Below are 14,341 nucleotides of genomic sequence, written 5' to 3'. Positions count from 1 at the left end.
ACAACGACCGGTTGTGAGACCCAGAGTTGGAAGGGCCCCAGTAAAAAAATAAGGGGCAGAGCGCCCATTTTGGCTTGAAGTGTTTCTAAGCAGATGCCTTTTATTGGTTTTGAGTGCTGAGCCAGATGGTCTAGGTCAGGAACCTCCTGGGGGTTAAGGGCTGCCCCTCACGGTAGGGATGAAGGAAGAGAGAAAGATTGTGAGAAAGAGACCAAAATTTAGAAAATTTAGGTGGGGTCTAGGAAGTGGTAGATGACCATTATTAGAAGCCTGAGTGGGTGGTAGAGGCGAATGATATAATAATAATGTTAGCATTTGTTAAGCGCTTACTATGTGCAGAGCACCGTTCTAAGCACTGGGGTAGATGCAGAGTAATCAGGTTGTCCCACGTGAGGCTCACAGTTAATCCCCATTTTCCAGATGAGGTAACTGAGGCACAGAGAAGTTAAGTGACTTGCCCACAGTCACACAGCTGACAAATGGCAGAGCTGGGATATGAGAGGGATGGGGGAGATGAGAGGGTGTGAAAGCAGCACTGGGGAGCAAGAAGGAAGTTGACTCTTCCCCCTTTCCCAGTGAGTCGGGGGGAGTGGGAGAAGATGGGACTCCCTCTAGAGAGAGCTTCAGGGGAGAAAGTGTTATCTGGAGAACGCCAGCTTTCAGGGATGGTGAGGAGGAACAGTGACCAGATCAGAAAGAGGACATGGATAATGGGAAGCTTTCCCATGATGGAGTGGGGGTTCCACAGGCCGCGCTTGGCTGGGGCTTAGGGGGAGGTGCGGCAGCCGGGGAAGGCAGCGTGAGGGGTAGGAAGGTGTTGGAAGGAGTGAGCTGGCAACGTGGCTCAGTGGAAAGAGCCCGGGCTTTGGAGTCAGAGGTCATGGGTTCGAATCCCGGCTCTGCCACTTGTCAGCTGGGTGACTGTGGGCGAGTCACTTCACTTCTCTGGGCCTCAGTGACCTCATCTGTAAAATGGGGATTAAGACCGTGAGCCCCACGTGGGACGACCTGATTCCCCTCTGTCTACTCCAGCGCTTAGAACAGTGCTCGGCACATAGTAAGCGCTTAACAAATACCAACATTATTAAGGGCCGGGGTGTGGAAGGAGGATGAAGGCCGAGCAGGGCAGGATAACAAAGATGGGGTGGGGGTGGCACAGGGGTCAGGAGGGTTTGGATACGAGTGAGCTGTGGGGGGCTGGGGAACGACCAGTGGGAAAGGCATTCAGAAGAGAAAATCCAGAGCTGCAGCAGCTGATCTGGAGAGCCCAGAGACCAGTGCAGGTTCCTCAAGTAGGTGGGGACTCAGTGTGCGTCAGAAGAAGCACTGAATCTTCTCTGCTGTGTGACCTTGGGCAAGTCACTTCACTTCTCTGGGCCTCGGTTCCTTCATCTGTAAAAGGGGGATTGAGACTGTGAGCCCTAGGTGGGACAGTAACTGTTCAACCTGATCTGCTCATATCCACCCCGGGGCTTAGTACGGTGGCTGGCACACAGTAAGCACTTACCAAATACCACAATTATCATTATCATTTTTATTCATTCATTCAATTCGATCATATTTATTGAGCACTTACTGAATGCAGAGCACTGTACTAAGTGCTTGGTGGAAAGAGCCCGGGCTTGGGAGTCAGAGATTGTGGGTTCGAATCCCCGCTCTGCTACTTGTCAGCAGTGTGACTTTGGGCAAACCACTTCACTCCTCTGTGCCTCGGTTTCCTCATCTGTAAAATGGGGACTGAGGCTGTGAGCCCCATGTGGGACAACCTGATTTCCTTGTATCTACTCCAGCGCTTAGAACAGTGCTTGGCACATAAGTGCTTAACAAATACCATTATTATTATTATTATTATTACAATATAAACAGACACAATCCCTGCCCACAGCGAGCTTACAGTCTAGAAGGGGAGACAGACATTAATATACATAAATAAACTACAGATATATATATATATATAATGTTGTGGGGCTGGGGGGGTGAATGAAGGGAACAAGTCGGATGACACAGAAGGGAGAAGGAGAACAGGAAAGGAGGGCTTAGTCAGGGAAGACCTCTTGAAGGAGATGTGCTTGCAGTAAGGCTTTGAAGGGGGAGAGCGTAATTTTGTCGGAACATGCACCCTGAATCGGCCATGGGGTGAGTAATGAAATGCTAGTTTTCCTTATTCTGCAAGAACTCTATCCCCGCAACATAGAAGAAGAGGGGTACATTGCCATTATATTATTACTCTTCTTATGGTATTTGTTAAGTGCTTACCATCTGTCACGCACTGCTCTAGGAATTAGGATAGATGAAAGTAAAACAGTTTGGATAGTCCTTGTCCCACATTCGGCTCACAGTCTAAATAGAAGGGAGAACAGGCACTGAATCCTTATTTTACTGGTGAGGAAATAGGCACAGCCATTAAGTGACTCACCCAAAGTCACTTAGCAGGCAGCTATTCAATAGAGCACAGGCCTGAGATTCGGAAGGAGCTGGGTTATAATCCTGGCTCCACCACTTGTCCTTTATATGACCCTGGGCAATTGCTTAAACTTTTCTGTGCCTCAGTTACCTCATCTGTAAAATAGAGATTAAGATTGTGAGCCCTTGTGCGACAGGGACTCTGTTGAATTTACTTAGTCTGTATCTACCCCAGTTCTTAGCACAATACCTGGTGGTACATAGTTAGTGCTTAACAAATACCTTAAAAGAAAAACTGGCAGGGCAGAGATTAGAACTCAGGTCCTCTGACTCCCAGGCCTATCTTTTTCCACTAGGCCTTGTTGGTGAGGGCAAATTGCAGATAAGCAAATGCCTATTGAACTTTGTTGCTCAGTTAGTGATAAAGTATTGGTGGAAAGCAATAGAATCCATAATCATTAAAGGGTTTCAACAGTTCAGTGTCTTCAGATCCTAGATGAAAGATGTTCTTTACACTCAAACAAGAATAATTTGTCCTTTAGACCCAAACAAGAATAATTGTTGTTACTGCTGTTGCATTGAGTTATCCATTCACATTACTAATGGAACATTGTACCCAGGACCACTTCTGTCTTCAATCATCTTCCAAGTTTACTTGGTTTAATCCGAATAAATCTTGGGCTTTGTTTCTCGAGAATTCAATAATTAGGAAAAGAGATTAATATATTTTCTTCAAGGAGGGTGACTAGTTTCACGCTTACCATGCAAGTGGGATCAATGCTTGTTTTCTCCGAGGGAAAAAACATTTCCATCTCTCCCTTGTAAGGGCAAGGAACTGATAATTGCTTTATTCTGTAAATCTGTAAGTAGGATTGTTATTTGGTTTTGAACTAAGCATGTATCATCAATCAACACTATACATGATTTGCCCTGTATCGAGGGAAAAGTACAGTGCAGGATTGAGCTGTTACCCGGTAAATCTGGGTAATGTGGGTAAACAGTCAATCAATCAATGGTATTTATTGAGCACTTACTATGTGCAGAGCACTGTACTAAGCTCTTGAGAGAGTACAACACAACATAATGTGGTGTCGGAGAAGGCTTTTGCGAATACCATGGACTGCCTGAAAAGCCAACAAATGGATTTTGAAGCAAATTCAACCAAAGAGGTCTCGGGAAGGCCAAATGACTCCGTTTGGTTTAGTGTATTTTGGACACACAATCAGGAGGACAAATTCTCTGGAGAAGACATTAATGCTTGGAAAACTCCCGGGAACGCGTGGTAGAGACAGACCAGCAGCTACATGGATAGAGACCATAACAACGATGACGGAAGAACCATTAGCCAGGTTATGGATTATTGCAGAAGACAGGACGTTCTGGAGCAAATGTATCCAGAGACTCGACATGAATCGGAAACGGCTCGATGGCAGTTGATAATAATAACAGCAGACACGTTCCCTGCCCATAACAAGCTTACAGTCTACCGTACTAAGTGCTTGGGAAAGGACGATAGACTAAGCCTCACTTTTTCTCATCTCATCTCATCTCATCTCCCACTCCCTTCTGCATCCCCCTGACTTGCTCGCTCTTCGCCCGCCCCCCCCCAGCCCCACAGCACTTATGTACTTATCGGTCATTTTATTTATTTGTATTGATGTCTCTCTCCTCCCCTCTAAACTGTAGGCTCGGAATGTCATTGTTTATTGTTGCGGGGTACTTTCTCAAGTGCTTAGTACAGTTCTCTGCACACAGTAAGTGTTCAATAAATATGATTGAATGAATTAATGAATGCCAAGTCAAGAGTTGGTAGCAGCAGTCCCGGCCCACAAGGAACTTTCGGGCTACAGGAGATGGAAACGAGGTCCAAAGAGCTTGGGCCACTGCATCAGGTACCTCTGCAGGGGGATAGATTGAGCGCTTCCTATGTGTTGAGCACCCGGGCAGACGGGAAACGGCCCCCACTGAGTTCACAGTTTGAGAGAGAGGGAGAGCGAGGGAGAGAGAACATCAAGGCCCCATTTTACAGATAAGGAAACAGAGGCCCAGAGCGCGCTTTCCCTGTCCAGTTCAGAAAGACCAGCTGCCTCTGCCCCTTACCAACCCACTCCCCTTCGAGGTAGTTTCGGGCTGCAAGCTAAGTGCAATTATGATAACAAATATGAGAAGCAGCATGGTCTAGTGGATAGAGCACAGGCCCGGGAGTCAGAAGTTCGTGGGTTCTAATCCTGGTTCTGCCACTTGTCCGCTGTGTGATCTTGAGCAAGTCACTTAACTTCTCTGGGCCTCAGTTACCTCATCTGTAAAGTGGGGATTAAAACTGTATGCCACATATGGGACAGGGACTGTGTCCAACCCAATTATCTTGTATCTACCCCAGCAGTTAGAACAGTGCCAGGCACTTAGTAAGTGCTTAATAAATGCCATTATTATCATTATTTTTATAATTAGGCCAAAATATTCCCCTTAATAGGTGCTTTACTTAAATTAAGAAGATTATAATAAAAATTGTGGTTTTTGTAAAGTGTTTATTATATGTCGAACACTGTACCTAGCTCTGGGATAGAGACAGGATCACTGAGTCCCACATGGGACTCACGGTCTAAGTAGGAGGGAGGTATTTAACCCCCATTTTGCAGATGTGGGAATGGAATCACAGAGAAATTAAATGACAAAGAGAAATTAAATTAGAATCCAAGTCTTCTGACATGCAGGTCTGTGCTCTTTCTCCTTGACCATACGCTTCTATAATTATGGGCGGCAACATGATCTGGTGAAAAGAGCATATACTGGGGAGTCAGGAAAGCTGGGTTTTAATCCAGTTCAGTCACAGGCCTTCTGTGTGGCCTTGGGCAAGACATTAATCCCCATTTCATAGACGAATAAATTGAGGCACAGAGCATTTAAGATATCTGCTCTCCCTCTCCAACCGCTAATTAGTAATGGACCAGCTAGCAATTCTTACCCCCCAGTTAGGTTAAATGAGGAGACATGTGACAAGCGATAATTAACCATCGCTCTTGGGCTGTCGGTCACCTGTGCCCCTTCTGGTAACGGGCAGAGGGATGTACCAAAGAGTCAGCTATAAGAATTCAAAGGCAAAGCAGCTTCAGAGAACCTGTAAAAAGAGTCTTGGTGAAAAGCTCCCTGGTGCTCTCATGTCTTCTAGAAGTTCACCTTTAGAGCTTTCTCGAACTTTCCCGTAGCTGGTGCTAAGTGCTCAGCTGGGTGCTTTCTCCTTTCATTTTTCGAAATGAATCTCGCATGGGAAATGTCTGGGGAATCAGATTTTCCCAGTCTGAAAAACAACCGACCGTCTTTCCCCTGGGGACCTTTAGTCTAAGTGGCTCCCATCTTTTCATAAGAAGGAATTAATTGAGCTTCAGCATATGATTGTAGGAAGGTAAGAGCTATGGGGTTGCCTGAGCAACCAGATAAAAGCGACTACCTCTATAGGGAAATGCTGCAGGTTGTTGACCGTCCGCAGCAACCTATGAAAGGAAATCAAGACGAGCAGGGGATCGACATAGCCTATTAAAAATTTATGGATGATTCAGGCAAGCGGCACGTATAAATGGAATTAGAGTTTCAGGAGGACATTAGCATTCAGAGCCATTCATGGAAGAGTGGATGGTGGTGGTCCCAGGCTGTTTCACCTAGAATCTGAAGGGTGACACTAATTCCACAAACACTCTGTGACTCAACAGCCAGCTAGGATTAACTCAGTAAGTAATCCGGAAGGAAACATGCGCTGTTCCCTTGGTCTCCTACCTGTACTTGTCTTATGCTGTCGAGTCGTCACCCTCTAATAGTGACTCCATGGTCACATCTCTCCCAGAATGCCCCACCTGCATCTACAATCGTTCGGGCAGCGTAACCATAGAGCTTTCTTCGTAAAAATAAAGAAGTGATTTACCATCGTCTTCTTTCAGACAGTAAATTTTACTCTAAGTAAACCCTCACTCTAGGCTTCAAGGCTCTCCATCACCTTGCCCCTTCCTACCTCTCCTCCCTTCTCTCTTTCTACCGCCCACCCCGCACGCTCCGCTCCTCCGCCGCCCACCTCCTCGCCGTCCACCTCCTCGCCGTCCCTCGGTCTCGCCCGTCCCGCCGTCGACCCCCGGGCCACATCCTCCCGCGGTCCCGGAACGCCCTCCCTCCTCACCTCCGCCAAACTGATTCTCTTCCCCTCTTCAAAACCCTACTTAAAACTCACCTCCTCCAAGAGGCCTTCTCACACTGAGCTCCTCTTCTCCCTGTACTCCCTCTACCGCCCACCCTTCACCTCTCCGCAGCTAAACCCTCTTTTCCCCCCCTCTCCCTCTGTTCCTCCCCCTCTCCCTTCCCATCCCCTCGGCACTGTACTCGTCCGCTCAACTGTATATATTTTCATTACCCTATTTATTTTGTTAATAAAACGTACATCGCCTTGATTCTATTTAGTTGCCATTGTTTTTACGAGATGTTCTTCCCCTTGACTCTATTTATCGCCACTGTTCTTGTCTGTCTCCCCCGATTAGACCGTAAGCCCTTCAAACGGCAGGGACCGTCTCTATCTGTTGCCGACTTGTTCATTCCAAGCGCTTAGTACAGCGCTCTGCACATAGTAAGCGCTCAATAAATACTATTGAATGAATGAATGAATAAACTTGAGTCTCCTCCCTGGATTCTCTCCCGTGTGGCTGCTGCCCAGAACAGGTGAGTTTTGACTTGTAGCATATTGCCTTCAACTCGCTAGCCACTGGCCAAACGAGGAATGGAATGGGTATGCCTCTGCTTGACTCTCCCTCCCGTAGCCGAGACTGTTGGAGGACTGGAAAATCTCCGGGTGTGTTCCTGAGAGAGGTGCATGTACTGGGTTCTACTTCAAAATTCCTTAATTCTGACATCTCCTTTCCATCTGAGGATGGGAATGAGCCGGCATATTTCGCTCATTCTCAAGCAGTCGATGATAGGAATTGACTGCGTCCTGATGTATGTTGCATTGTACTAGATGCTGAGGAGAACACAGTAAGCGCTCAATAAATAGCATTCACTGATCGACTCATTGGTTACACTTCATAGCGAGACACAGCTGGACAAAGATTATTTACGAATAGTGTCAGCGGGAGAAAGAACAAGGATAGAATGGGAAGTGGTAATAATAATGTTAATAATGTTGGTATTTGTTAAGCGCTTACTGTGTGCCAAGCACTGTTCTAAGCGCTGGGGTAGACACAGGGGAATCAGGTTGTCCCACGTGGGGCTCACAGTCTTAATCCTCAGTTTACAGATGAGGTAACCGAGGCACCGAGAAGTTAAGTGACGTGCCCAAAGTCACAAAGCTGACAAGTGGCCGAGCCGGGATTCGAACCCATGATCTCTGATTCCAAAGCCCGTGCTCTTTCCACTGAGCCACGCCGCTTCTCTAAGTGGTGCAAATGGATTAGTGGATAGAGCAGAGTCAGAAGGACCTGGGTTCTAATTCCAGCTCCATCACTTGTCTGTTGTTTGACTTTGGGCAAGTCACTTCACTTCTCTGGGCCTCAGTTACTTTATCTGTAAATGGGGATTAAGATTGTGAACCCCACGTGGCACATGGACTTTCAACCTGATTAGCTTGTATCTACCCAGCATTTAGAACAGTGCCTGGTACATACTAAACATTTAACAAATACCATACAAGGAATGAAATAGCTGACTAATTGAACATATGTATTTTATTCTTATTCTCAGCATTTGTCTAAAGTTGGGAATAAATTCTGAGAATGGAGGATGGGTTTTGTGTTGAAGTGACTGGGGTATTGTGAGTTAATCAGGGCAAGTGTCCTAGAGGGAGTCTTGTCCAATACAGGCACATCTCTCAGTATGCAGTCTGTATGACTGAAAAAAATTGCTCCCATGTATTCATAATTCCATGTGAGTGTTGCCCGAATTTCATTAGAGAGGCACCGTGGCCTACTGGAAATAGCATGGGCTTAGGCATGAGAGTATGTGGGTTCTAACCCTGATTTTGCCAAGCTTGCCTTCTGTGTGACCATGAGCAATTTCACTCAACTTCTTAAAAGTAAAATGGGGATTCGGTGTCTCTTTACTTCACTTTCCTATTATTGTAGACAACACCACCATCCACGCCGTCCCACAAGTCCATAACCTTGTCATTATCCTCAACTCATCGCTCTCGTATAACCCACATTTTCAATCTGTCACCAGACCCTGTCGGTTCAAGCCTCACAACATTGCCAAAATGTGCCCTTTCCTCCTCATCCAAACTGCTACCATGTTAATCTACGCACTACCTTTTCCGGCCTTGATTATTGCATCAGCCTCTTTGCTGACTGCCTTGCCTCCTATCTTTCACCACTCCAGTCCATACTTCACTCTACTGCCCGGATCATTTTTCTACAAAACCATTCAGTCCCTGTTTCCCCACTCCTCGAGAACCTCCAGTGGTTGCCCATCCACCTCTGCATCAACCAGAAACTCCTTTACAGCACGCAATAACCTTGCCCCCTCTTACCTTGCCCCGCTGCTTTCCTACTACACTAGTCTGCACACTTCACTCCTCTAATGCCAGTTTCCTGTACCTCTATCTCCTCTATCTTGTCACTGACCTCACACCCAAATCCTGCCTCTGGCCTTGAACACCCTCCCTCTTCATACCCAACAGTCGATCATTCGCCTAAACCTTCAAAACCTTAAAAGCACACATCCTCTATGGAACCTTCCCTGACAAAGTCTTCATTTCCTCCTTTTCCACTCCTTTCTGAGTCACCCTTGTACTTCGATTTGCACTCTTTATTCACCCTCAGGCCCAGAGATCTTACGTACTTATCCATAATTTATTTATTCGTATTAATGTCACCCCTCTAGTCTGTAAGTGCACGGTGGGCGGGGACTATTTCTGTCTACCGTTGTATCGTACTCTCCCAAGTGTTTAGTCCAGTGCTCTGCACACAGTAAGCGCTCAATCAATATGACTGAATGAATGAATGAATGCTCTTGTACTCACTCCACCGTTTAGTCGAGGGCTTGGAACGCAGTAAGACCTTAACGAGCGCTCAGTATAGTGACGGGCACAGAGCAAGCTCTTAACAAATATAATTGAGTGAATGAATAACAAATTCCACCATTGTTATCATTCCTTATAGTAGTCCTGCTGTTCAGAAAGAGCATTCTTCTGGAAATCAGGAGACCTGGGTTCTAGTCCTAGTTCTGTCCGACTAAGGTGGCCAAATTCTGCACATGCATTTTGCCATGTGTCTTTCATGTCTGCCCATTCACCCGTTGCCTTCCATGTCTCATCAGGACCATGGCTGGCTGAGACGAAAGAGTCAGAGTGCTGCTGGCTTAAGGCACTATTTATTTTTTTGTTTTTATAGTAGTACTTGTTAAGTGATTACTATGTGCCATGCACTGTACTAAGCACTGGGATTGATGCAAGATAATCAGGTTGGACTGTAAACTCGTCTCTAGACTGTAAGCTTATTATTTGCAGGGAACATTTTAGCTAAGTCTGTTGTAATGTGCTCTTCCAAGTGCTTAGTACTGTGCCCAATGTAAGCACTCAGTAAATACCACTGATTGACAAAATCTCTGTCCCACATGAGGCTTACAGTCTAAGTAGGAGGGAGTAGGATTTAATCCCCCTTTTACAATGAGGGAGTAGGATTTAATCCCCATTTTACAATGAGGAAACAGAGATACAGAGAAGTTAAGTAATTTTTCTCAGGTCTCGCAGTAGAAAATTGGCAGAGCTGGAATTAGAACCCAGATCCTCCAACTCCCAGGAAAGGGCTCTTTCCACTAGGCTATGCTGCTTCACCACCAGCACTAGAAATTAATTTATCTGCAGAGGTTCTTGATCCTGATATCCCCAGACCAAAGATCAATGGTTATTCCTGATGGGAATGCCACCATTACCTTTCCTTATAATATTCTTGAGGAAGGACTCATCCCCATATGAAAGAGGTAGAACAAAGAAATGCAAGTGATTTCCAATATAGTCACATGAAAAGGGAAGCCCCACATATGTTCAGAAAAATAATTTCACCTCCTATTATGTCATCTGCTAATTTGTACTCTTAACCTTTAGGTCTAGACATTGCTACCATTTCATAATGGATTATGCGTGCTTTGGGGAAATGCTCATTGGAACTATTTCCATTACAGGGCTAGAGAAATCCAGCCCTGGGCTTTAATTAGGGTTATGTTTAAGCTAACCCAATCTTATGAGAAACTATCCTCTTGGAGTTCTCTAGTAAAGGAAATTTCACAGACTCCTTCAGTTGCTCGATCCAGGGTTTAACACTGTTTTGAGTCAGAAAGTCTCATTTTCCACATGTCCCATAACTCAATCTGCGCATCGTGATGGAGGTTTCCTAAAGCCTCATTATTGCCTGTTATAACAATAATAATAGTAATTGGTATTTGTTAAGCACTTATTATTTGTTAAGTGCTTCCTATGTGCCAGGAACTGTACTAAGGGGTGGGATAGATACATGCAAACGGGGTTGAACACACTCCCTGCCACGTGGGGCTCACCGTCTCAACCCCCACTTTACAGGTGAGGTAACAGGCAAAGAGGAATCAAGTGACTTGCCCAAGGACAGCCAGCAGACAAGTACAGGAGCCGTGATTAGAACCCACATCCTTCCAACTCCCAGGCCATGCTCTATCCACTAGGAAACACTGCATCTCTAAGATGACACGCAGTGTTATGGGTGCAGAACTTATTTTGCTGCAAGTAGTCTATTATCTTCCTCTCAGGGTTGCACCCGAAGAGTTTCCAGTACTCTACCAGTCTCGGCTACGGGAGGGAGAGTCAAGCAGAGGCCTATCCGTTCCATTCCTGGCTTGGCCAGTAGCTAGCAAATGGCAGGCAATCTGCTACAAGTCAAAACTCACCTGTGCTGGGCAGCAGCCGCACGGGAGAGAGTTGAGGGTGGAGACCGAAGTTTACTGTGCGGAAGGAGGCACTGTTAAACCACTTCTTTATTTTTACCGGGAAAACTCTGCGGATCCACTACCAGAACGATTGCAGATGAAGACCGGGCCTTCTGGGGAAGCTGTGTCCGTGGTATCGCTACGGGTCGGAAACACCTCGACAGCAATAAGGCAAGTTTTTTTTTTACCTCAGACTCATTTTCACTGAATCACTGGTCATGCTCACTGTCTTGGCAGAAGCCTGAAAGGTATTATGGCAGAGAAATGTCGGTTCATGGGTCATGATGGAATTGGGGGTTGTGACTCCTCATTCCAGTGGGCTTGACGTAACGCTGCTGCAGAGTTCCCTGTGGATGTCTCAGTTCTCCAGTAGTAAAAATAATTGTATTTGTTAAACGCTTACTATGTTCCAGGCACTACTAAGCTCTGGGGTAGATACCAGATAATCGGGTTGGACACAGTAGTCTTTCCTTTAGCCATCTTGGTGGTCCCGGAGGCCACTTTTCATTGCAACGTTGGAAGAGTCTGTGTGCGTTTGGGCAGGATCAGACGTATGATCTATCAAGCCCTCCGTTTCATGTACGGTTCATTCACGAACCACGCATCTTTAAGGGCCGTCTGCCTTCAGGGGTTAGAGCCCAGGCCTGGGAGTCAGAAGGACCTGGGTTCAAATCCTGGTTCTGCAAGTTAAGTGACTTTTCCAAGGTCACGCAGTAGAAAATTGGCAGAGCTGGAATTAGAACCCAGATCTTCCAACTCCCAGGATCGGGGCAAGTCACTTCACTTCTCTGGGCCTCCGTTACCTCATCTCTAAAATGGGGATTAAGAGTGTGAGCCCCTTGTGGGACGGGGACTGTGTCCAATCTGATTAACTTGTATCTGCCCCAGCACTTAGAACAGTGCCTGGTACATAGTAAGCACTTAACAAGAACCATAATTATTATTATCATTCACTCTACAGAGATCCTGGGAAAGTGTGTACGAGACCAAAAAACTCCTTTGGTGATAAGTAGAAGTCTCTGTTTTGTTGATGGTTTGCATAATTTTTAGATCTCTGAGGCTTGGGCATCCCACTATTTGTGACACTAGGCCCTTAATTAGAGTCGAATATTGTCCCAGGCCTCCTGTCAGGGGCATGAAATGCTTCAAGTAAACTTTGTATCTAAGTCATTTTCTTTCAAAATAAAAAATTCATGATCTATAACTTTAAAGTTAGGGTGCTGGAATTACACCAAAATAAACAAAAGTTTCAGCATTCTATTCAATTAAAAGGAAAATTGGGCAGAAGGATTCTTCTGAGTTCAGCTCCCAACCCAAATGGTGCTTTATTCTAATATCTAGGGATCAATGAAAGCTCAATTCATTAGTTGAACATAAATACCAATCAAAGAATACACTCCGCCTTTGCCCTGTCTTTGGTTTATCTCTTCGTTTTAGTTTGTTTAATGTCATCTCACAACACTCTGCTTCTCGCTGTGACTTAACTAATTACTCAGAGGATTACTCCCTCATCTACCTCAACTTTTCACCTATTACTGACAAATTGATGAATGTATCTATTAAGCCAATACTTTTGAAAAGGCAAAAACAGTCACTTTCCTTGCAGGATATATGTCTTGCAGGATATTCTTTGAGCCTCTCTCTAGAGCCAGTGTAGAAGTGGTGTGTCCTAGTGGAATGGGCACAAGCCTGGGAGTCAGAGGACCTGGGTTCTAATCCCCATTCCTCCACTGACCTACAGTGTGATCTCGGTTAAGTCACTTCATTTCTCTGTGCCTCGGTTCCCTTTTCTGCAAAGCGGAGATTCCATACCTGTTCTACCTCTTACTTGGGAAGCAGCGTGGCTCAGTGGAAAAGAGCCTGGGCTTCGGAGTCAGAGGTCATGAGTTCGACTCCCGGCTCTGCCACTTGTCAGCTGTGTGACTGTGGGCGAGTCACTTCACTTCTCTGTGCCTCAGTTACCTCATCTGTAAAATGGGGATTAACTGTGAGCCCCACGTGGGACAACCTGATTCCCCTATGTCTACCCCAGCGCTTAGAACAGTGCTCTGCACATAGTAAGCGCTTAACAAATACCAACATTATTATTATTATTCTTACTTAGACTGTGGGGCCTGAATATCTTGTGCCTACCCCAGCACCTAGTACAGTGTTTGGTACATAGTACTTTATGCGCTTAATTAATACCACTGTTAATTATTATTACTGTGGTCATGGGGAGTGGAATGAGTGAATTTAATAATAATAATAATGTTGGTATCTGTTAAGCGCTTACTATGTGCAGAGCACTGTTCTAAGCACTGGGGTAGATATAGGGGAATCAGGTTGTCCCACGTGGGGCTCACAGTCTTAATCCCCATTTTCCAGATGAGGTTACTGAAGCACAGAGAAGTGAAGTGACTTGCCCACAGTCACACAGCCGACAGGTGGCAGAGCTGAGATTCGAACCCATGACCTCTGACTCCCAAGCCCGGGCTCTTTCCCCTGAGCCACGCTGCTTCTGTATTATTTGGGCAGAATGGGTCAGTGGGTGCCAGACTGGGAAGATCTCACCTTCCCTTGTGCCAGTGCGGGCCTGCCTATTCAACACCCACTTCGGCATTTCATTTTCTAACACACTGTCTCCTGCTCTGACACATTGCCCGAACTGCGGAATCAGGTCCAGTGGCACACAAAACAAATACCCACACTGAAAACATCCCTCTTTGGCAGTGAATTGCTTGGGAAGCCAATAAATTCGGCTATATTATTGATCCAGCTGACATAAGCATTTTGAGCAGAAAAATGAAAGGATTCGGAAAAGCCCATGTGAGGCGAAGTTGGCTCCGGGATGACGGACACAGAACATTTGCTTACAAGCTGTTTCCTCTGGTAGATCACCAAGATGGGAAATGCATTTTGTGACATTTCTAATGGTAACTTCCTATGACCTTCCTTTGTAAGAAGAGATGTGCTGCCTTGGAGAAGCAGCATGGCGTAGTGAATTGAACACGGGCCTGGGAGTCAGGAGGTC

At 45.8% G+C, this 14,341-nt stretch overlaps 1 protein-coding gene and 1 non-coding gene across 3 annotated transcripts in view; one reads left to right on the top strand and one right to left on the bottom strand.

Moving 5' to 3' along the window:
• Positions 1–14,341, bottom strand: part of CRB1 (crumbs cell polarity complex component 1) — a 175,365-nt gene that overhangs the window by 99,997 nt on the left and 61,027 nt on the right. The gene's annotated exons all lie outside the window — the stretch shown is intronic.
• On the top strand, positions 11,142–11,279 carry LOC114811449. Its single transcript, XR_003759152.1, has one exon. It is a non-coding gene; the product is annotated as a small nucleolar RNA SNORA7 (small nucleolar RNA).

This window comes from Ornithorhynchus anatinus, chromosome 4 (assembly GCF_004115215.2).
Source record: "Ornithorhynchus anatinus isolate Pmale09 chromosome 4, mOrnAna1.pri.v4, whole genome shotgun sequence".
Taxonomy (NCBI): Eukaryota; Metazoa; Chordata; class Mammalia; order Monotremata; family Ornithorhynchidae; genus Ornithorhynchus; species Ornithorhynchus anatinus.
The sequence above is the reverse complement of the archived record's forward strand: the minus strand, read 5'-3'. Positions and strand labels throughout refer to the sequence as shown.